The 22828-nt window shown below is 46.5% G+C and overlaps 1 long non-coding RNA gene across 2 annotated transcripts in view; it reads right to left on the bottom strand.

Moving 5' to 3' along the window:
- Nucleotides 1-22828, bottom strand: part of LOC106729356 — a 173884-nt gene that overhangs the window by 146502 nt on the left and 4554 nt on the right. For both annotated transcript variants that reach the window (XR_004316198.1, XR_004316199.1), the window contains exon 3: nucleotides 8286-8336. This is a non-coding gene — a long non-coding RNA (uncharacterized LOC106729356). The remainder of the gene's footprint in view (nucleotides 1-8285; nucleotides 8337-22828) is intronic.

A 22828-nucleotide genomic window follows, 5' to 3' on the forward strand; every position in this document is an offset into this window, starting at 1 on the left:
AGTTATTAACCAACAGGCAGAAAGTTTCACTTAAGTCAGATGAATAAGCTGAGCCGCTGTACAACACCGCACCGATAATCACCAATAATGTACGCTAAAAATTTGTTAAGAAGAGAGATCTCATGTTCAGTGTTCTTACTACAATAAAAAGTTTTTTTTTTCTTAGCTAAAAAAATAAAAGAGAAGTAAAACATAAAACACCTCAGACCCATTCCAGCAGGAAGATTCCAAACGACGCTGAGGCATCACTTTCCATTCGGCATTTCAAAGGTTTTCCGGGTCAGATATTTGTGATTGTAGGGAACTCGAGCCATGGTTCAGGCTTGACTGAGTTCTGCTGATGTCCTGTGTCCTTCTGCTCTAGGACTTGCCCCTTATCAGCCCCAGTTCTTTCTCATTTGATTAAATCAACAATTGAAGTCATATCGATTCTCAAAATTTCAAGAGGGTCTCAATTTTCAATATATTTTCCCTGGAGTTCAGAGGCCAGTAACCAAATAGACCTCCTGTCTCTTTAAATGTATTTGTACCTGTCAAGCCATGTGTTGGGTTTGGGGTCTGGATATGGCCTCCTGTTCATGCGAATCCCCAAAGCCTGGACCACTCACCTGTTCATCTCCCTTGCCCCCCTATTAAAAGAGTATATTAGGCACATTTATGCAGCTGCACTTCAGATTTCTCTTGGCCTCACCCCGTGCTCCAGCCATTGCTACGGGGACTGGGTCCACTCAGCTTTGCCCAACTTCCCACACATTCAGCTTCGCCCTGAGTCTCCTCCCCTCAGCTCCTGCTTCCTAGAGCCCCCCACCCTGACCAGGGGCTGCTCCCACTCGTACAAGCCACCTAGAGTGGACTGGGGAGCAGTGGGGCCCCTGTGACCAATGGCAGCAGGACTCTTGGATAAAGTTTCTCATCCCCCTTTGGACCCTTGGGCAGCCAGTTCTGAGAGTGTCACAGGGGGCTTCTCGGAAGGTTCCAGCAGGACTGAGCACCAGATGCTGTAGCAGTGACCAGCTGGATAATGCATCCTTGTTTTGGCTTTCCCTGATTTGTTCCTTGCTCTGTCCCTCACTCCTGCTCCCTGAGATGGGTACACTCCCAAGGAAATGACTGGCAGGCAAGTATTTCTTAAGCTCCTCTTTCAGGAAATTCAAACTAAGACAAAGTATATTAAATAAATAAGCAAACAAACAAACCAATGTGTGTGTTTATATGTACACAGGATTTTTTTCCTACCCTAAGGATCACTGGTACACTGATGCATTCAATCTCAGCCAACCATCCAGTAAATGAGCACCATAATGTCCCAGCTTATGCAACTGTCCCCTTCCAGACAGGTTTGCACAATCAGATTTTGCACAAACCAAAAGTACTGTTAACTGAATATGCTGGATTTTAAAGGTACAGAACCTATAACAAAAACATGTATGTATGTAAGATACTTTAAAATAGTTTTTACTGTTGAAGTCACCAAAATGTTTTCATGTGTGATGGAAGAAGGACCCTGGTCCATTCCTAAAGGGTTAGTATTTTGTTTTTAACTCTAAATCAGTTGTCTTAGGTTTACAAATGACCCTCCACTCTTGTTCTCTCCTCGTGGCCTTTTGGACAAGACTGGAAAGAGATGAGGGGAAAGACATAGAAACCCTGGAAATCACAAGAATTGGCACCATGAAACCCCACAGGAGCCCCATAAACCTGGAAACAAAAAGCCTTTCTTCTGGGAGCTGCTCGCCTCCCCTGAGTCCCTGCTTCGTGTATTAGTCTGAGCTCCCGCTTAACGTGTGTCTTCAGCAGAGTGCAACCTCCTCCACGTCTCGAACATGCTATCAGCACCTTCTGGAATAATTTGTATGGGTCAGATTTGCATTAGTCATGGCTTGTGGGACTGGGGAGCAGGTGTACCTGACCAGGAAGGAAGACCAGAGCCTTGTTTTGAGTCTCCGCTTAGCCTCTCTCTGTGATCCCAGAAAGGACTGGAAGTTTTTGTTCCTAGGAGTTTTCCAGTACTTATGAATAGCCTGATGAAAAAAGATCTACTAGCCTGTTTATTTTTAAGTATCATATTAAACATTCCAGTAGAAAAATGTAAGATCAAAACCCCCAAATGTTGAATGCCTGCTTCCTCGCTGGAGTTTTAGAACTGCTTAGAAGCTGAACGCCTCCAAATCCCACGGCATTAAGATCCTGGGAAAGCGTGGAGGATGCCCGTCCCTAGGGGACCCTCTCCTAGTTTGGAGGCAATGTGCACTCTGTCAGGCGAAAGGAAACACACATTAGCCAAACACAGGCAGATGCTCAGATGCTATGAAAGATTCCCAGTAGAGCTCCTTAAAGCTTTGCTGACAGATCTTCCACTTCAAGTTTCTGCCCAAGCCACCTGCACTGGAAGTCCACGTGTTCGAACGAGGCTGGCAGCCTCACCAGAATCAAAGTCCACACCTTCGACAGATCTGTTCCACAGGCCAAGAGATGAACCACGGGGCCTGGGCTCAAAGCGCCTTATGCAGCGCATGGATTCCTGGGACTCCCAGAGAGGTCCGAGGCGCAGGGTTGGGAGGCAAGGTAGCGGGACTCATCTCCCCTCTGCTGACTGTCATACTGCTATTCCTGGTATTACTGAAACATTCCAAACCCCAGTATAAGTGAAAATCAGCATTAAATGAAAAGGGTGAGATTTTGTTCACATGCCTAGAATGGTCGTTACCAAAGGAGATGCAACGGCCTGACCCTTGGGCTCATCTCTGTGTCCATAGGCTCCTGATACCTGATACATATTTTCGGCTCTTAAATCTCTTGAAATTCAGTTAGACCTGGGCTCACAGATTTGCTGGATCTGCCAAGAAGGAGGACCTGGGAGCAGACCCTCAGACGGCATACAGACAGAAGCTCCCCCACTCCCTTCTATGCCAGGTTAGGATGGAGAGGTGTCAGCAGTTCCTGAAAACCTCTGTCCTGAGGGAACAGAAAAATTAAGGGGACTTTGGACGATTGCTACCAGCAGAATTCTGGGAAACGACCAGGTCAGGTATTTGCTAAGCTATTTAATGAGGCTGCATGAGCAATAAGAAGAGGTTGATAGGGTTTTAGTGTCACTGGGGTTTCCAGGGCGAATTAAAGAAAGCAGTGAAGTAAGAGGAGAGTGGATTTAAAAATTAACCTGTGTGTGAGTGTACTATGTTCGGAACAGGAATTAAAAAGCAAACAAGGATTAATTGATCCCCCTCCGTCCCCAGAAGCAGGGCACTGGCATTTCAGGAGCAAAATTGATTGGCTGAGAATACGCTTGGCTAGGTAATTAAACCAGGAAGCTGATCGATACTCGGTGGCTGGGATTTAGATATCCATTGACAAGTGAACAGAAGAATCCAGAAGGGAACCTGAGAATGGCTGTTGGTTCAAACAGGATCGGATCTTCAAGGTTTCTGAGCTTAAAAAAAAACAAAAAATAGTGCTTTGCTCTCCTCTCTTGCTCTGAAAACTCCTTTGATTCAGCATTAACCCCAAATGAGGATTCCCCACTCAGAGCAGTTCTCTGGGTGGCAGTTGACAGATGGAAAAGGCCCAATTTGTGATTACATGGCTCACTTATGCAACTACAATTAAGCTGCCTGTGAAGTTCACGTAGCTAAATAAAAATTACAACCAGGTTACTTATTAGCTACCTTGAACCTGCCTCCCTAAGAACTGGAGGGTTGGCGAGAGAGCCAATTTCCAAGCGAGCTGGAGTGATTCGCCTTGCTATCTGCCGTGGGTTTTAAATCAAATGGGTCCTGAGCATCCTGTGTGTGGCTAAACAACCAGAGCTGCCCAGAGATGTCTCAAGACGAATCAGATGAGTAGTCCCACCTGTCTTCTGCCAAGATGCTCAGGTCCTAATCAGAGAAACCTGATCTAACTCTCCTACAAATGAGTGATGGGCCCAAGGACCTTCTTTTCTGCCCCTACCAAATGAAGGTGGGCACTGTCAGGCAAAGGACAAAGGCAGAAGCCAGAGGGGCTTTCTTCAAAGCACAGGGATGGGAGGAGCCCCGGTATGGGGGAGGGTTTAGGGAACAGACATTGCCAAGGCTGTCTCATCTGTTACTGTTTTTCTCTGTGGAAGAGGTAGAGGAGAAGGAAAATATAGAAGTAACAGCTTACACTTGGCCCAGTGACCACGGCCACCTCTCAAGCACTCACACAGTATTTCATGGATTTCTGGGACTTCTGGGAGAAGCCAGTTTCTCCCACTCCATGCTTGGAGATTCACAGACTTCTCTAGATACATAAGCAGTTTGGCTTTCTGGCTAGGAAAAGTGAAGAAGATGACCCTGTAGCAAAGGACTCTTGGAGACATAAATGGCTAAAACACACCAGAGAACACATTAATTTTACCCAAGGAGAGAGAGATCCTTATAGGGTATGGGCAAGTGAGTTGTATCTTGGAGGATCCGTATTACAAAATTCTAGAGTCATTCATAGAAACAGAAAGTAGAACAGTGGTTACCAAGGGCTGGAGGGAGGGGAGATAAGGAGTTAGTGTTTTACAGGCACAAAGTTTCAGTATGGGATGATGAAAAAGTTCTGGAGATGGATAGTGGTGATGGTTGCACAATTATGTGAATATGTTTAATGCCTCTGAACTACACACTTAACAATGGTTAAATTGGTCGAATTTATGTTTTGTATATTTTACCACAGTAAAAATTGAGAGTCAGATGGCAAAGTAATGTCCTGTGTAATTCATATACCTAAACATATGGTCTACTACTAAGTTTTCTCCATGTTTTTAAAAAAAACATTGTTGAGGGACACCAGAAAAATAAAGACCTCAGGGTGTCAGAGATGCATGCATTCATTCAAGTTCAAGGTGTTCATGTGAAAAGTTTCCCAAAGACGTGTCAGCCCAGGTCCCTGTGTTCTCAGCCTGCCGTGTGCATCTGCCTCTGTGCCCTGCACCCTCCCCATATCCAGGCAGTTTGTCTTCTTGACCCCTAGTCACCCCTGCCTTTTCTACTTTTCTTACCTAATCGTCATTCTCTTTCCTTTCCTGATTTCAGGGAAACCTCTAATACATTCATTCACCCTGAGGTATAAGGGTCTAAGGAGATTTACACAACCCACCCAGGAATTTTTACATTTCACCTGAAAGCTAAGCTTTAAGCAAGAAGAGTTAAAATATAGAAATGGGAATCTCTCCAGCTCTTTCCCCCAAGCTGTGTTTTTATGCCTTGAAGTCAGATTCTGCCTGCACCTCTCCGATAACCTTAGAAATGTCTTTTCTGCTATCTCTTTCCCTGGTCAGTTTCTTCCTCCTGCACTCCTCTCAGAAGCCCAGACCATACTCTCGCCCATCAGCTCTCTTGGCCAGAGCCCCGCGCCAAGTTAAGTTGTACACTGGGCACAGAAATGTCTCCAAGGCATCTTCTACTTCTGCCAAGGCCAATTTAGAAACAGAAGGCTGAAGCCAAATAGAAAACTTGGGGGAGCACTCGTGGAGAACAGAGCTGGCCTAGACCTGAAGGCAATTTATTACTAATCCAATGAGTGGCTCCAACTGAACAAGACCACATGGACGTTGGCAAACAGCACAAGGAAAGTTCTATCCTCACTCAAGCCTGTAGCCTGTCCTAGAACAAAGGAGCAAAGGTTCCTTAAACATAAACACAGCTGACTCTCTGGAGAGAAAGACAGTCTCTCTTTTATATCTGCAAAACCAGAACCAGTGGTGGCTGGGCCTGGGAATCTGTATTTTAACAAGGCTCCCCAGGAGAGCTGATGGTCTAAATTAAAGTGATGACAAATAAAAAGCCAAAATAGGGGGGTTTGTGTTTGATTTTGTTCTATGGTGTTATGCATATCAACAGTAAAGAACGTGATATTTATCTTATTTGTTGGCTTATTTTTAAAAACAACAGGAAGATGCTGAGATAGGAGGCTGTGTTCAACAAGGCAGCCCCAAATGACCACAAAGGGCATGTTGTTTCACAGTCAAAGAGTCACCAACTGTCAACAGTGACAAGTCCAATGAAAATATGTTCTGCAAATTCGGTTTCCTTTACTTTTGCCTGGTGCATGGAAAACCCTTTTACCCAAGCTAAGTCAGGGGGCAGAAGACCGTTTTTATCTCTGAAAGGGGAGGGGGTATGGGGAGTAAAACAGAAGGGAGGCTCCAAGGATGTCTGCAACCTGGAAAGCAGGTGATACGGACACCCTGGGATTCCACACATAACTGTTCTCAGATTTAGAGGAGAGGCTGACTGTGGGTCAGAGAAGCCATGACTCTCTCCTGTGCAGAGTCAGCGTCAGCACCTGTCTCAGTCTGTCGGTGCTGCGATAACAAAGTATCCCAAACTAGGCGGATTAAAAACAACAGAAATGTATTTCTCATAGTTCTGGAGGCTGAAAGTCTGAGATCAGGGTGCCAGCATGGTTGGGGGAGGGCCATCTTCTAGATCACAGATTTCTTATACCCCACATGGTAGAAGGGGAGAAAGAGTTCTTTGGGTCCCTTTTATAAGGGCACTACTCCCATTCATGGGGGCTCCACCCTTACAACCTAATCACCTCTCACAGGCTCCACCTCCTAATTCCATCCCTTTTGGGGGTTAGGATTTCAGCACATGAATTTGGAGGAAGGGTGATGCAAACATTCAGACTGTAGCAGCACCCATCATGGGGGTGAAAGGCCACACCTGTGAGGGGCCAATCCACCTCATCTAAGGGCTGCTACCCCTCCATCTTTCACAGTCAGCATCCTCCCCTTGGCTCCTCTTTCTCTTACACAGCCCTGGTTACTTTCTCTACCAATTTCCCATTCCTCCCAGTGCTCCAGTCTCAAAACCTTTGAGTTGATGAGGTATGATGAGAAGAGAAATTGACTTGGGGTCTGAAAACCTGAGTCTGGATCCCAACACCATGACTTCTTGGCCATGTGACTTTGGGAAAGTCAATGACACTTTCTGGGGCTCTGTGCCTCAGTTTCTAATAACTGCCTAATGCACCCCATTGGATGATTGTGGGACTCAGATGAGTGGCATTAAATGTACGTTGCATATCTCCATGTACATATGATCTTTTTTTTGACATAACCTCTCTCTTGCCACCATATCTGATGGGTGACCAAGTCTTGATAATTTCGCTCTCCCATTCATTCTTGCTTTTCCATTTTCATTGCTACCACTGCCTTCCTAACCTATTCATTCAAGTCGACCTGAACCAATAGCTGTTCGGTGTTATGGTATTAGCTTTTTAGCCTCTGGAGGCCTTCGTGGTTAGAGGGAATGAGGGCCATAAGTCTCCTCTCCCGCTGCCTTTCCACCAGGTGGCCTGTCACAATAAAAGCAAGTCTAGGGCTGAATTCTGACACACAGAGAGGCTTATCAGCCAGCAGGAGAGAACATCTGACAGCCTGGCTTGTAAGCCCATCAAAGTCCCAACTCTCCATCCTTTCATTCGAAGCAGATGTGACAAGAAGCTAGCAGCAAGATTCAGTTAATTGGTCAGATAACAGAATTCTCTTTAAGCAGATAGACACAGGATCTAGTGGAATTCTAAGACCTGGAGGCCATTCCAAAGGACACGAGCTGCTTATACTCTGCTCATGCGAAGGCAAGGATGCCTGACAACTTATCTAACCAATGCAACAATCATGACTCATTCCATCAACAAAAAAATAACCTAACCCCCAGTATGCTTGTTAATACACCTTCTGTTGTTCACCGGAAATAAGTATAACTGAAGTGTTTGGTGTCGGCCTCTGGAATATAATAGAACTACCCCTAAATAACCTAAGAGTACTAGGAAACTTCAAGTGTTAAATAACTATGCCTAGGAGAGCAATTAAACAAACTTAAATACACGTCATCATCACATTGGTTAAATGGAGTTCCTTTAAAATATATACATATATATATATGTGTGTAGATAACGTATCAATGCCATACAAAGACTTTCACTTCTCCTTGTCAAATCATCCTTCCTTCTTCTTTGAACATATCCCACAAGTGTTAGTGCCTCACTCTCCTTCCTCTGACCTCAAGTAAGTTCTGATTATCCGTAACAATCCTTTATCCCTTATGTAATGCCATATTACCTTTTCATTCATTTATTCAGTGAACACTTGAACCCCTAACACAACCAAAAACCATGCAAGCCAGGAGGGGAAGAGTTAAGTTAAACAGTGCCCTGGAGCTCTCAGTCCAGCCAAGAGGCAGACATTGGAACTGACAATAATACAAGGCAGTGAGTTCAAGGACAGAGATGTGCACAGGTTGCAATGGAAACACAAAGGAGGCACTCACGAGGGAAAATGTCAGGGAGCTTCCTTCCGAAGGGGCATCATGATAGCTGATCTGTAAACAAAGAGGGGAGGGTTAGGCTGTGCACTCTAGGCAGAGAAGACCAAAAAATTCCACTAAACTCCTACCCTGTTTCTGGTACTCTTCTAGGTACATCACCTACATCAGTTCATCTACTCCTCATAACACTCAGAGCTGGATAGTATTATTACCTCCATTGTACAGATGAAAAACTGAAGCTTAGAATACTTAAATCACTCATCTAAGGTCATACAGCTAGGACGTGGCAGAGCTGGGACTGGAACCCAGGGCATTCTTACTCCTAAGGCATGGCCTTATCCTCCAATCAGGAACTGCATGCAAGCAATTAAGTGGGTTTGAAACTCAAGTTCCAGACAGAAGGTGTAATCAAGCGGGCGAGTCAAGTCAGCTGGAACACAAGTCTCTTTCTCACCTAGAGCCCAAGGACCTGAGTCAATTATACTTCTCTCTCTCTCCCACAGCGTCAAACACACAGTAGGGGCTCAAAGAAGTCCGTGACTGGGTTTAGAGAGAAAGAGTTTCTGGAACAGACTGCTGCACCAGACATTGCCTGGGTAGTGATCTGCCCCTTCTTTACAGCATAAGCTGGTTTCCCTTTAAAAACAGAGCTTCCAACTTGCCCAATACCAACAGATATTCGTGTGTCTTCCGTGTGGCACGCACTGTTACAGGCAGAAGTAGTCAGCAGGGAATAAAGCAGACAAGGTCTCTTCTGTTAGAGAGCTTAAAACAACCAACAACTAATTTGACTTCTCTGCTTCCTGAAAAATGCCAGGGAGATACCAACCAGGAGTCACAGTGGCTCTGACTGTGAGCATCCCAGAGGTGGGTCCTACCCCTGCAGTTCTAGCACATTGAGCCCGCGCTTAGGCCCCTCTGCCCACCACTGGTCCCTCGACCCCCAGAATCACTGCTAGGTCCCCACCCTCAAGGGGCCCAGGACAGTCACTCATCTAGCCACCAAGAGCTTGTCTGGAGTACAACCTCCGACTCTGTAAGCTGGCCCCAGCCAGGTGGCACCTGTTGATTCCGGCACTGGCCCCCGGACTGCTGTGTGCTTTGGCCTAGAGCTCAGCCTTGGGCGAGGCAATGGGATTTTTCCCCTGAGAAGAAGGCACCTTTATTCAAACTCTGCTCTGAAGGAATGCCTGCAATGCCAAAAAAAAATAAAAAAATAAAAAAAACCAAAAAAACAAAACAACACCAGGAGGAGAAAATGATTCAAAACAGCATTTTGATGTGAAGTCTTTCTCACTCCAAACCCCAAATGCTGAATGTGGAGACTAAGAACATCCCCCTAGGCTGTGGGTGAATAAAGGTGGGTCTGACCTGCACCCCAAAGTTCATAGCAGCACTATTCACAATAGCCAAGACATGGAAACAGCCTAAATGTCCATCAACAGATGACTGGATAAAGAAGATGTGATATATTTATGCAACAGAATACTATTCAGCCATAAAAATGACAACATAACGCCATTTGCAGCAACACAGATGTCCCTGGAGAATGTCATTCTAAGGGAAGTAAGCCAGAAAGAGAAAGAAAAATACCATATGAGATCACTAATATGTGGAATGTGAAAAAAAAAAAGGACATAAATACAAAACACAAACAGATCCATAGACATAGAATACAAACTTGTGGTTGCCGAGGGGGTGGGGGGGTGGGAAGGGACACACTGGGAGTTCAAAATTTGTAGATACTGACAGGCATATGTAGAATAGATAAATAAGATTATACTGTATAGCACAAGATCTTTTGGTAGCTTACAGAGAAAAACGTGTCAATGAATATATGTTCATGTATAACTGAAAAATTGTGCTCTACACTGGAATTTGACAGAACATTGTAAAAGGACTATAACTCAATAAAAAAATGTAAAAAAAAAAAAAAGTGGATCTGGGGCAGCCTGGAGGCTGGGTGTCCTCTCTCTTCCCAGGTGGGTGGTGGGACAAAGTGAGGAGAGATGGCGAACCAAGCACTCAGACAGAAGGCGGAGTGGAAGCAGACCACCCACATGGGGCCTTGCCCCTGCCAGAGGCTCCCTACAAGGGTGTCTAGGGGCATAGGAGTGGTGCATCTGCCCTACCAGCATCTCCTGGCCTCAGCCCTGAGACCCGGCTTCCAGATCCTCCCTGGACCTTCTCTGTGGAGCCATGTGAGGATGACTTGTTCCCAAGCCCTGTGCTTGGACCAGACTCACTGGCAGGTTTAGAGCACAAGGTGCCTCCCTGGACCCAGAGCTGCTAAGGGTGCTTGTGACACCTTCCCCCGGGAACCTTCTCCCTCCTCCCCACCAGTGGGGTCTAAAGGCCCCCACAGCCTTAACCCCAGGCGCTGCAAACTTTCCATAAAAAGTCAGATAGTCAATATTTTGGGCCTTGTTGGCCTCATACAACTCTGTCCCATATTCCCTAGTTTTGGCGGGGGGTTCTTTATTTTTAATTATTTAACTCTCATCCAGGCCATGGGCTGGATTTGGCCCGCATTTGGCCAATGCCTTTGAGATATCACCTCAGCCTTTCTCCAGTCCAGCGCAAGCGGGATGACGTCTCCTCAGGAGGTGTCCTGACACTCAAACAAGCTGCTCCCAGGCAGTGGCCCTAACTGGGATCTGACCATGTCATGATCCAACAAGCAAACATCTAGGATCATAATTTACCAAAAGAGAGTGGGATTTTTTATTTTACAAAAAAATAGAATTCCTTATCAAAACAGACATGCTTGGCAATTTAAAAAATAATGGTGTTCAATAGCAACCACCATGTTAATCTCAGTTTCCAGTCGCTGAGGACCTACTAAGGGTCATGTTCTGTGTCTCTCATGCGTTTTCTGCTTTGATTCCTGCAGTTGCTGAGGTCACTGTCATTTGGGATTGACAAAATTGGCTTAATGCCTCGATCTTAAATTCTATGGGAAAGTCAAGATTCTGGCAAGTTCTCAGGCAAGTTCCAGCCACTGCTCAAGGCTCTTTAGGCTCTATGTTTCCACCGTCTCTCTGTTCTCTCGCACAGCTCTCCCCAAGACCTGGGACACTGCTCTTCTCTCCGATTTTCTTCCGAATACATTCACCCAGCAGCTCTGTGTTGAAGCCGACTTCACTAAAGGTTTAAGACAATGGAGAGACCCGCCTTGAAGCAGCGCAGCGTCCAAACTGCCTGTAGCCATAAAACTGAGCGTGAGCCACCCCGTTCTCCAAGCCTCGTGGCCGTCCCATCAAATATCAGGGGTTTCTCACTGGCCAGATTCCTCCTGAGCCTCCCTTCCTCGCGAGATGCTCTCTGCTGTGCTGTGACTCCCCTGGTAAGAGAAACCTAATTCTCCAGGTTTTTACACAGTCACATGACTCCGTATTTTTCTACTTAACTTCCACCCTTTAGAGCAGCTGTTTGTCCTCTAGCCATAATGGGACACACTTACTGACGCTGAAATGTCTGTATAGGGGCTGGAGCACACTTACTATGCCTTCCTCAGTAAGAAGGTGCCTGCCAAACTTCCTACAAGTTCGGGAAGCAGACCTTTCCATTTCCTGAGGAAGTTCTCCTGCAAACCGAAATTGAACACAACCATTGTCTTGCAGCCAGAAACCGTTAGCACAGAGCCCAGAGTCAGAAACGATTGCCTCAAAGTACCTGTATCTCTTCCTGTATAAAACATTTTCACTTACAAATTGGAGCACACACACACGAATAATAGTCAGTGTCTCCTAACAGATATTTAGGGTGCCTTTCAGACGGTTCCTACCTCTTCATCTACAGCAGAGCTTAAGACAATTTCCCAACAGAAGAGCAGAACTTTCTAGGAAGCTCAGAACAGCTGCAGGAAGTGTGCAGAGATCATGCTCTTCTCGCTCTGACTCAACAAAGCGTGTCCACCAGTACGTGTCCTCACTCAAGAACAGGCTGGGCTCCACCTGGTCAGAAAGCTTCTTTGACCTTCTGGGCAGATTAGCTCCTGGTCTTTATTTAGGACCATTTAACAACCAGTGCAAAGGCACAGATCCCAACCATAACCGGTCATTTTTTTTTTTTTTCTCTGAAAAGAAGACAAATCTCTTTGCCTGGGTAATCATTTTCTAGCTTCTGTGTGAAAGTCTTACATTCAGAGAATCGCCACAATTTTGGCACCAGAGAAAGAGAGAGCCATCTGGCTCCCCTTGCACTCCTTGGCCTGAATTTCTGGGGCCACTGTTACCATCCTTTGGGAGGCCTGATGCAAAGTTATTCCCTAGCGAATGAGAACCGTAGGAGGCAGGTAATAAGTTGGAGTTTGTAATGGGAGGAAGCAGGTGAGCGTTCAAAACCCTTCCTTGAATAACCAAGCGTAGCTGTACAGCCCCAGTGCCAGGATACGTGGAAGGTGTTGTCTTGCTGTGGGAACCATGGTGTTTATATAGATTTCTCTGAGTGCTGTGCTTTCTTAGGTGGATGGTTCTTTGCTTGTGCCAAAGTTATGTGTTTAAAAGGGCAACAGTTTTCCCAGGAGGGAAAGAGGAGAATAAATTTCCACGAGAAAGCAAGGGGCAGAAAGGACAGCTTTGGAAGAAATGCTTCGGAGAAGCTGGATCCTCAGAGGCAGGTGTCTACAAATAATTGGTTTAGTACCTCAGCAACTAGCCAGGACAAAGCACAGCATTGCTTGGCGCACATGAGCGGTATGGTTTTTAGGTGACAGTTCCCAGAAGACCCACCGTATTTTTTGACAGCAAGGGTCCAAGCAGTGTAGAGAGGAAGTATCTCCTTCCAGGAGCCCCTGGAGTTCTCAGAAATCAGCGTGGACTCATCTTCTGTTTTCTTTGATGAGCTCTGTCTGTGTGCTTTCTAGACCTAGCCAGGGCTGCTTCTGGAGCAGACTCGCAGCTACAGGCAACAGCAATGATAAGCTGATCCCATCTGCTGTGACCCTGGGGTACAAAAGGGCCCTCAGCAGTCAAGCATCAGCCAGGGGATCAGGAACTGTTATGAAGTGTCACCCCTTCCACCCAGTGCAGCAACTTCCTCAAAGGGAAACTAGCAAAGAGAAAAGATACTGTTCACAGACACGGTTCTGGAACATAGACTACCAATTCAATGTGTTTTTCCTTGGTGATCTAGGTGTTCATTTCACTTGTGAAATCTTATTATATGCATTTCCTTTCTCCTTGCTCATTAGACTGTACGTGTGAAACAACTGTCCTTATGTAGTCATCATCACCGTGGGGCAGGGTCCCGGTGGGAGTCTTGCCACGGCTGTAGTAATAGCTCAGGCTGGTAAACAGGTCGGAAGGGCAGAGGATGAGAGCATATTTCTATGGAACGTCCAGAATATGCCGGGCTGGCACCTGATGAGAATGATGTCATTGAGTCCTCAGAACAAGCACCCCCACCCCCAAACCCAGGCACAAGTGTGAAGACATCCAGGAACACAGACTGTGCACACAGAATTCCAGCTGCTCTGTGGAAAAATTAAAAAGATGCACCTTTACTGAATTGACTGTAAAAGCAATTATCAGTCCCTCCATTCTCAGAAAGGTTATAATGGAGCAGGAGGTATTTTGAAGGAAGAACAATATTTTGCAGACTTTCACGAGAAGAGTTTCCTTAAGTGATGTTTTGCGAGGGAGAAAGTGGGGGCTGTGGACCAGATCACAATATGTTACTCTGACAATGATGGCTACTCCTGCTGCTTGCTGATAGCAGATTGAAAAGCAGGAAGAGATGGCACCGACTTGAAAAGCATGACCTGAAATAAACCCGACTCACCTTAAGCTCTTATGATGTGCTCTGCACTACTTTCAGTGCTTTATATTATTAACTCATTTAACCTTCACAGAAACCCTATGAGACAAGTACCATTAGTAAGCTCTGTGTTATAAAGGAGGAAACTGAGGCACAGGGAGGGTTCGTCTGCTGTCAAATCCTAAGACCACTGAGCAGTGTAGCCAGGATTCAAACCCAGGCTGGCTGCAGGGTCTATGCCCTTCGCAATGGCGCTGCTTTGCCCGTCTGCATAACTGAATAAGCAACTCCACCATGAAGAAATACCAAGCTAACTCGACGGACCAAACCGAATGAGAAAAGGCAGCTCCTGCCTTATTCACCATCTCTTGTCACAGCCAAGAAAACCTAGAGTGACTGCTGTCAGCACCAGGCGACAGACGAGACATATGTCTAATTAAAACAAGAGTATCTTTTCAACTCAGCATACAATTCTCTTTGCAGGGCTCTGTGACATCAATTAAACAACAAGGCATTGGACGGACGTGGTCATAAGGCTATGGCGGTCTGTGTAAGTAAGCCAAAACCTAAGCCTGTAAACGCCTCAAGGTTAAGAAATTGAAACCTGAGGACAACCAATCACAAAAAACTAGACTTTGAGCTGCAGCCAATCAACAATTTCCTCGCTTTGTTTCTCGGCCTCTCTCCCCAGCTCCCATTGGTGGAGCGCTCCTAACCTCTTCATATTTGGTGCTGGCCCGATATGAATAGATTTTACTTAAAAAAAATTTTTTAACTCTTAAAACTTTGAATATACCTCTGTTTATCTTTTAATAGTTCCAGATACAGCTGGGCAAGGATTCAGAATTTAGAAGAAATGGCCAGAGGCGAAACAACTGTCAAAAGTAACTTGATCTTGGCTTCCACTCTACATGGCTTTGATTTTCCCTTTTTAGAGGAATAGGGGAGACACTCCTGAGGTCAAATGATTGAATAAACGTTGGTGTTGTTTTCTTACCCTCCCTGGTCAAGGAGCCGATGCCCACATGAAGCATGGAGGGTCCTTAGCAGCCCCCAGTGGCATCCTGTTGAGATTGGTTCCAGAAATGGAGTCTCATTCCCCAGCCTCCATGCTAACTGGGAGTCGGGGTGAGATGTGGAGAGGCGATAGGCAGTCAGACACACAGAGGGACTGGCTAACGTGTGCCTAGGGCAATTCCAGTGCATCTTCATTCCACCGCCCTCGTGATATGGAATGATGCCCCCTCTTTCCTTCTAGAGCAGGGAAGTGGGTTTGAGTGACCAGAGGCAGATCCCGGAGGAGGCAGGCCAAAGAGTCGGAGCTTTTCATTCCGTCCTTGTTGCTTATAGATGGAATGTTTGTGTTCCCCACTAAATTCATGTGTTGGAACCTAATCCCCAGAGTGATAGTACTAGGAATTTGGGGGGTGATGAGGTCATAGGGTGGAGCCTCATAAATGGAATCAGTGCTCTTATAAAAGAGACCCCACAAAGCTCCCCTGTCGCTTCCGCCATGTGAGGACACAGTGAGAAGACTGACTGCCATCTATGAACCAGGAAACCAAGTCTGCCTGCGCTTTGATCTTGGACTTCCAGCCTCCAAAACTGTGAGAAATAAATGTTTGCTGTTTAAGCCACTGTCTCGGGTGTTTTTGTTCTAGTAGCCTGAATGGATTGACACCTGTCTTTTTCCTTCCTCTGAGTAGATGCAAACTTTCTACATAGGAAGCAGATGCATCCTTCCCACAGATGGGAAGGCAGTGGCTCAGGACAGTGGCCAGGGAGCTGTGAACGGAATCGCTGACAGGACCAGCAAGGGTGCAGCCCTACAGAGCCCCGGACACCCCTCCTTTTCTGCCAGCTCCCTCCTCCTCCTTCTTTCCCGCTGTCTCCTGCAGAGAAATTCCTGCCACGTCACATCTGGCCATGGTTACAGCACTGCTGCCCCAGTTAGTTTTATAACCACAGCCCCCAGTGTCTCTGCCTGGATGTCTCTGGAAGTCTTCAAGGGGCCCATAGGCTCTTGAGCAATGCCCAGCTTTGTCCAATGAGGTCCCCACTGAAGGGAAGCCACAGAACCACTGAGCTGTCAAATGGTCCCTTCCACTGGCTGCCACTGTCCCCAACATCCCCCACACGGGGGGTGAGGCTCTAAATCATCCACAGGACAACGATGTCTAAGGTATGAGGACCACCCAAGTGAAAATACCTAGAACTCAGTTCAAACATGCAAGGCCCTGGACCTCCAGAAGTGGCCCCCCGGGAGCTGGTCTCAGAAATCTGAGTAAAAAGGCCACTACACTTGGAGAACCACCGGTCTCAATTCCACAGGTAGCCAGAGTAACAGTAATAGAGTGACCTGCTAACAGTGGTGGGAGCCAAGGGGATAGGACCCAAGACTGGGGAGGCCTGATAGAAACAAGGAACCACCTCGTTTTGGGGCTCAGGGATTCCCACCCCTTCCCCTGTGAGGAGCTTGGGGGCTTAGGGGCTTCTTCCTAAAGCCCCGGCCTGTTCTTCGTAAACCAGTTATTTGGTTTCATATTTTCTTATTATGGCATCAAGGACTGTCACCCACATCCTTCCATTCTAACCTCCTTAACGAACGGGCTTTGTTGGTGTCCAGGACAGAACAGAGGCCTCAGAGGAATGTGCACTGTGGGTTCCATGAGTGGCAAGACATGGTCACATTTACAAGAGGGTCCCTGCTGGACCCCCTTCAGATGGGTGCATGGGGTGAGACTCGGGGGTGGGATTTGAGTGACAGAGCTGCCACAGAGATGGGGAGAAGATCCATGGGGCATTGACTTCCAGGCTAGGAGATCAGATAGGGTCATGGAGCAGAAGCCCCTGTAGTCCGATTAGGAGTGTCGCACCCCACGTGGCACCTCCCCCAAGAGCAAGAGTCAGATCAGGAGCAGCACTGGTCAAGATGCCCATTAACGCAGGTACAGAACCTGTGAAGAGGGGCAGTTACAACACTCAGCTCAGTCCTGGCTGTCTCTGCCCCATTCCTCATGTCCCCTGTCACCTCTCCAGGCCTTACCGTTAACTTCAAACTTGTAGAAGGTGGGTCCGGGCTCTATGGGAAGCATCAACGGTTGCCGTGTGCTCAGCTACATCTCTAAGGAAGTTCTGCCCTTCACAGGTACGTGCTTTCCTTAGCCCATTGGAGCCGTGCCCTAGGACTGCCCCGACAAAATGTCACAAACTGGGGGGCTTAAAGCAACACAAATGTATCATCTCACAGCTCTGGAGGCCAGAAGTCTGAAATCAAGGTGGCAGCGGGGCTGGTTCCTTCTGCAGAGTCTGTTTTATGCCCCTCCACCAGCTTCTGGTGGTTGCTGGCGATCCAGGGCACTCCTTGGCTTGTAAAGGCATGACTTCCCTCTCTGCCTGCATCTTCAAATGGCCCCCTTCCCTGTGTGGGAGGGAAGCATCTGCATCTGTGTAAAAGAAATGTTCAAGTCCTTTGGTATCTGCCAATGTGACCTTGTTGGGAAATAGGGTATTTGCAGATGAATCAACACCTAGATAACTAGGAAAGGGATCCAGAGTGCCTCCCACGCCCGGACCCAGAGACCTGCTTCAAGGCCATCTAACCTTCCTGGGCTGAAGCTTTCTCACTTCTAAAGGAAGGAGTTAAATTAGATCATCTCTTCTGAGCCCAAAGGTCTTTGAATCTGGGGTTTTTTTTTAAATTGAGTTCTAATTAACATACAATATTATACTAGTTTCAGGTGTACAACATAGTGATTCAATATTTTTATATATTATGAAATGATCACCAAAACTCTCCTCTGACATTTCCTTTGCTTCCTCCTCCAACTTGCAATGGGAGGTGAGGAGGGGGATGCTGGTATCCACACACCTGCCCTCCCTCCCTATCCATGTGCTGAGAGTCTTACAGCTGGCAGAGATTTCTGTCCGACATTCCAGGTCCGACCCTCAGTTTCCAGTATAACAGCAGAAGAAGCAGTCTCTGCATGCGGCCAAACCCCCTCAGCTCCCTCCTGCGCTGGTGGCCACCGACCAGCTCACACATCACACACTTTCCTGCGGGCTCCTGCCCCGAACAGCCTGTCTTCCTGCTCCCTTGATTTATTTTTCGCCCATTCTCTTGTCTCACCTACACACCAGGTTTCCTGTCTCTCTTTCTACCCATTGTTTGGCTGCCAGTTGGCCTAACCACTCTATTTCCCGCCTTTCTGCCACAAACACCTTTGTTTATATAGAACACACAGGGTTTGGCATCTTGTCTACAGACAGACAGTCCACAGGCCTCAGGTGTGGCTCAGGCTGAGACAGGAGGCCCTTGTTTGTACCAAGCTCTGCTGTGCTGGCCTGAGGTGACCGCCCCCACTCCATCCCTGTGCCTCAGTTTCTCCTGGACAATGAAGGCATGGAACTCGGTAGGAATAACAGGCTCCAAATGAGCCAACAAGGGTGAGCAGGGGACATCAGGTAGACCCTGTGCTGACCTCATGTTTCCGACTCACTCCAAAATAGCCGGTACAAGTCCAGCAGATCTGTGGCGCCTTGGACTGTGAGGGTGAGTCCAGGGCTTGCTTCTGTTAGTACAGTGCACTCTCCAAGCATTGAAATAAAAGCTACTCGGTCTGCCCGCCCCCCCAACCCCAAAATAAGGATTTTCAGAGATCCTAGGATCAGAACTCAAGGATGCAGGGGCTGCAAGCACAGATTCCTGCATTGAAAGCAGGGCACTGGTCATCTGTTTTGACTCTAAATTTGGGGAGGAACTCTGAGAGCGGCTTTGTAAACTGCACGAGATACTGCTGTGTCATGAAAACCGGTGCAGGCAAGATTTCTAGGCAGAGTCAGTGTTGATTCTTGTTACATGGGCAGAAGGTCAACAAAAATGGAAATCTCCTGCCAGAGCCCGAGCAGCAAGGCTAAGTAGAAGGGAGAAGAGTCAGCAGGTCCCAACCACGCTTCCAACACATCCAGCCGTCGAAGGAGGAGAACACAGTTGCCTCCCTGCCCCAGGTCCTTTGCTGGGCACCTGAGCACATGAATGATCTCATTTCAGCCCCGTGCCTCTTGCAGGCATTATTATCACTGTTCCGTGCTACTGTTTTAGCTGAGGGGAGAGAGGGCAAGTCACTTCCTTGGATACACACGGAAAGAGAAAGCAAGGGTTCGAACCTGACTCCAGCCCAGGCTTTTCCGATGGGCCTTGCCCTCTGTGCCCTGTGAGCGGAAGGACTGCAGCAAGGTTGTCTCGGAGGCGTACCAAGTTTCACCACGTGATTGTGTTTTTGTGTTAGGAGGGAGCCATGCGTGTTTGTCAGGGAGGGAGGGGGTCACTGGCAAGAGGAAGAGGAAAGACTCCAAGACCAAAAGGAGGGCTCTTCCTTCTGTGGGTTGTCGGGGGAGGGAGAGAGGATGGGAGACAAAGGGACTGAGATTTTTCTGCATTTAGAAGGGTTTACAAATAGCCTCACATTGGGACCTTTTCACTGCTTCAGACTGGACTCTTCTCTACTGGGTGTAAAGCAGTGAGGTTTCTCTATGGTCATGATCAAGTTTGCCCAGAAAAGCTCAGAGATCACTGAACTAGTGTTCATCCCTTTCTCCCCTTACCACCCACCTTCGATGCCCCGGACGAAGTGATCCGTGAGAACAGAGTGGGAGCAATGGTGTGGAAACAGACAGAGTGTAGAACCTGGACCAATCTGGGTAAGGAATGGGAGAATGTTACATTTTTCTGTTTGAGTCCTCTGCCATCAGAGTGAGCCTTGGTCATCATTACAAAGCTTCAGAGCCCCAAGATGGCAGCCTGTATTATTAAGCCTCCTGCACGCGATGCTACAGCCTGCCAGGTATTGCTAGCTCTGCTTCAGAGGTGAGGAAACTGAGTCAGAGAGAAAGAGCAGCAGACCTGTCTGAGCTCAGCGGAGGCAAGTAGGCAGAGAAAGGCTGAAGCGCAGTCTTCTAGCCACAGGCTAAGTTGCCCTCTTTTGTCTAGAGTAATAAAAATCAGGATTTTAAAGTCTATTCCCTTACTCATCCCCGAGGGCTCAAGAACTCCCTCTTGCTTTTTATGACTCTGGTTTTGCCTATAGAAGTAAGTGGCACTATAAATCCCAAATAGCTTCCTACCTGCTGTTCTTCCCTAGTGAGACTTGAAGTGATTACCAGATACAGTTTCAGGCTCTGCAAAATGATAGGAACCTTAGAGAGTCTGCTGTCTGCTCAGATTCACCCGGGAGAAAGGATCATTTACATGGCATTTCATTATCTCAAAAGAGGTAGCGGTAAATATGTTCTGTTACCAAGAACAGACACTTAACTAATTTCTGTAACTGGAGATCTTTCTACTGGAATTACAGTAGAACTCCCAAGTTCAAACACTTTTCCTTTCCTGATTAGACAGTCTTGCACTGAATTGTCCCTCTTTAAGACGAATTGCAGTAGGAAATCATCATTCTTTTGAACAATGGGTAGAGGTAGAGAAGAAAAAATTTCAGTACTGTATCTGCCCCCATTCCTATGTGGTCTCACTCATGCCTGACCACCGAGGGTTGCCTCCTCCTATGCAGATGGGAAGAAATTGGTTGATAGTCTGAAAGTTGTCTTTTAAAGAGGACAACACCTGCTCGGGGGCCCAAGTTATTGAGAAGTACACATTAAGCCAGAATCTTAATGCGGCTGTCAGAATTACAATGATTGACAGTTGGGAAATCTCATTATGCATTTCCGCAAGATTGCAGAAAGCTTTGATTTAGTATTTAGACATTCACATTTGCAGGAGCAGCGTTTTTCTTTGCTCTTAAACAATATTTGATAACGCTCAGGCCCAGCACTGAAACTCTATCATGTACTGACGGTGAGGCCGGTGCCGTACAAAATAAGATGTGGTTTGTTTTGTCTCTCCTTAATTTCATCTCGGCTAGGTCAACTTTGGTCTTCCTTCTCTTGGACAAAGAGGGAGCTGAACAGAAGTTATTCAACCTTCAATTTGTTTCCAGGATATGACACACATTTGCTCTTGACCTCTGAAAAACATTTCCAAATTCTTACACGTAATAAGAAGGAAGGCCAAAGCAGGTGGTTTTAAGAGAAATAAATCTAAGTGCTACCTTTATTTGCAGCCAAGGAGGGTCACAGGTATACATTTAGTTAAATTAAACTCTATAGTTATAAGAAAATTCGCCTGTGGTCAGAAAGGATATTTTCACAGCATCTTGATTTGATGCTTGAAATCATAGGTGATTAATGGTAAAAATGAGATTTTTTTTTCCCCAAAACTACTCCTTGTAGCACAGCATATGGTGCTGTTGCATCACAATGGCCATGAGCTCCACTCACTGGAATAGTTTTTGGACACAGTGATTGTGTTGGTCTTTAAGCTATTGCTTCTCTGCTTCACATCCACTATGTTACACTCTGCTTTGTGATTCTGGAGCTGGGTGGCTGTAAATCCCATTTTCCTTTTTTTTTTTTTTCCTACTCTTCTAAAATAGACTTTAACTGCTACAGAGTTTCATTTTACTAATGTCTATTCCAAATGAAGAGACTTTTTGAAATCCATTATTTGGAGCACTTCATTCCCATCAAAATTCTTCCAAATGGGGTATTTTATGGAAATGAAATGTTTAATGAGGCCTCTAGGGTCAGAGATCATACTCTTGTTAGCCTCCTATCAGCAATAAAGAGCACAAAGGAGATGTGAATGCCACAGATCTGAGAAAGACCTGCTCATCCTACTAATCTCATCACAGACAGGTAAGTACAGAAAATTATCGCAAACCTCCAAGGCTGCCTAAAACTCCCTATTCCCTGCAGTGCCCACCTGCTATGGTCTGAATATTTGTGTCCTCCAAATTTATATGTTGAAACCTAACCCCCAAAGATGATGGAGGTCATGAAAAGAGGGCGGAGCCTCATGAGTGGGCTTAGTGCCTTTATACAAGAGAGGTTTCTAGTCCCTTCCATGGACCCTGGGAGGACACAGGGAAAAGGTGCTGGCTATGAACCATGAAGAGGGCTGTCACCAGAATGCTGTCACCAGAACACACCATGTTGGCACCTTGCTCTTGGGCTTCCAGTTTCCAGAACTCTGAGAAATACATTGCCGCTGTGTATAAGCTATCCAGTCTGCGGTATTTTGTTATGGCAGCCTGAATGGACAGTGCTCCAGCTAACCATTCTGACTAAGGTAGAGGTAATACTGGGAGCTGTGGACACCTCCAGGGCCCAGAGGAACCTCTTTGAAGGTTTTGCACAACAGGGTATGACTGCGAAAGTTCCCATCAAAGGTGACACAAGCCAGAGCCTTGTGCCCTGTTCCTAAGGTGAGGAGAGAGAGCAGTAGGAGAGGCTCTGGCAAGTCAAATGGCTGAGAAGACGTGGCCCATGAGGAGATCAGATTCCAACTCCAAGTCCCCAGACTGAAGCTGTTCGTTTACACGTTTGTAAATTTTATATTAACATTCACCATGGACAATTCCTGAGACTCTTTCTTGAGTTCCAAAATTCATAAATACTATTGCTAATTGGCAGACCACTGTTGCATTTTCCCTATAAAACACATAAATGAAAACATAAAGAAATAGAGTCACATTGAGATGTGGATGCTTGGCAAGACACTCTGAACATAAGGGACTGGCCCCACACCCTGGCCTCCTAGGGTAAGAGATTCAGATCATGTCTCAGCATCTTAAATCCCTAAGTCATGGTTCTTCCATGTCATTTGCTAAGGGTGTCCAAGAATAGTCTAGCAAATAGTCAAAGCTAAGAAAGTTAAATCCTGCAGTGCCAAG

The sequence above is a fragment of the Camelus ferus genome, chromosome 30 (genome assembly GCF_009834535.1).
Source record: "Camelus ferus isolate YT-003-E chromosome 30, BCGSAC_Cfer_1.0, whole genome shotgun sequence".
Lineage (NCBI taxonomy): Eukaryota > Metazoa > Chordata > Mammalia > Artiodactyla > Camelidae > Camelus > Camelus ferus.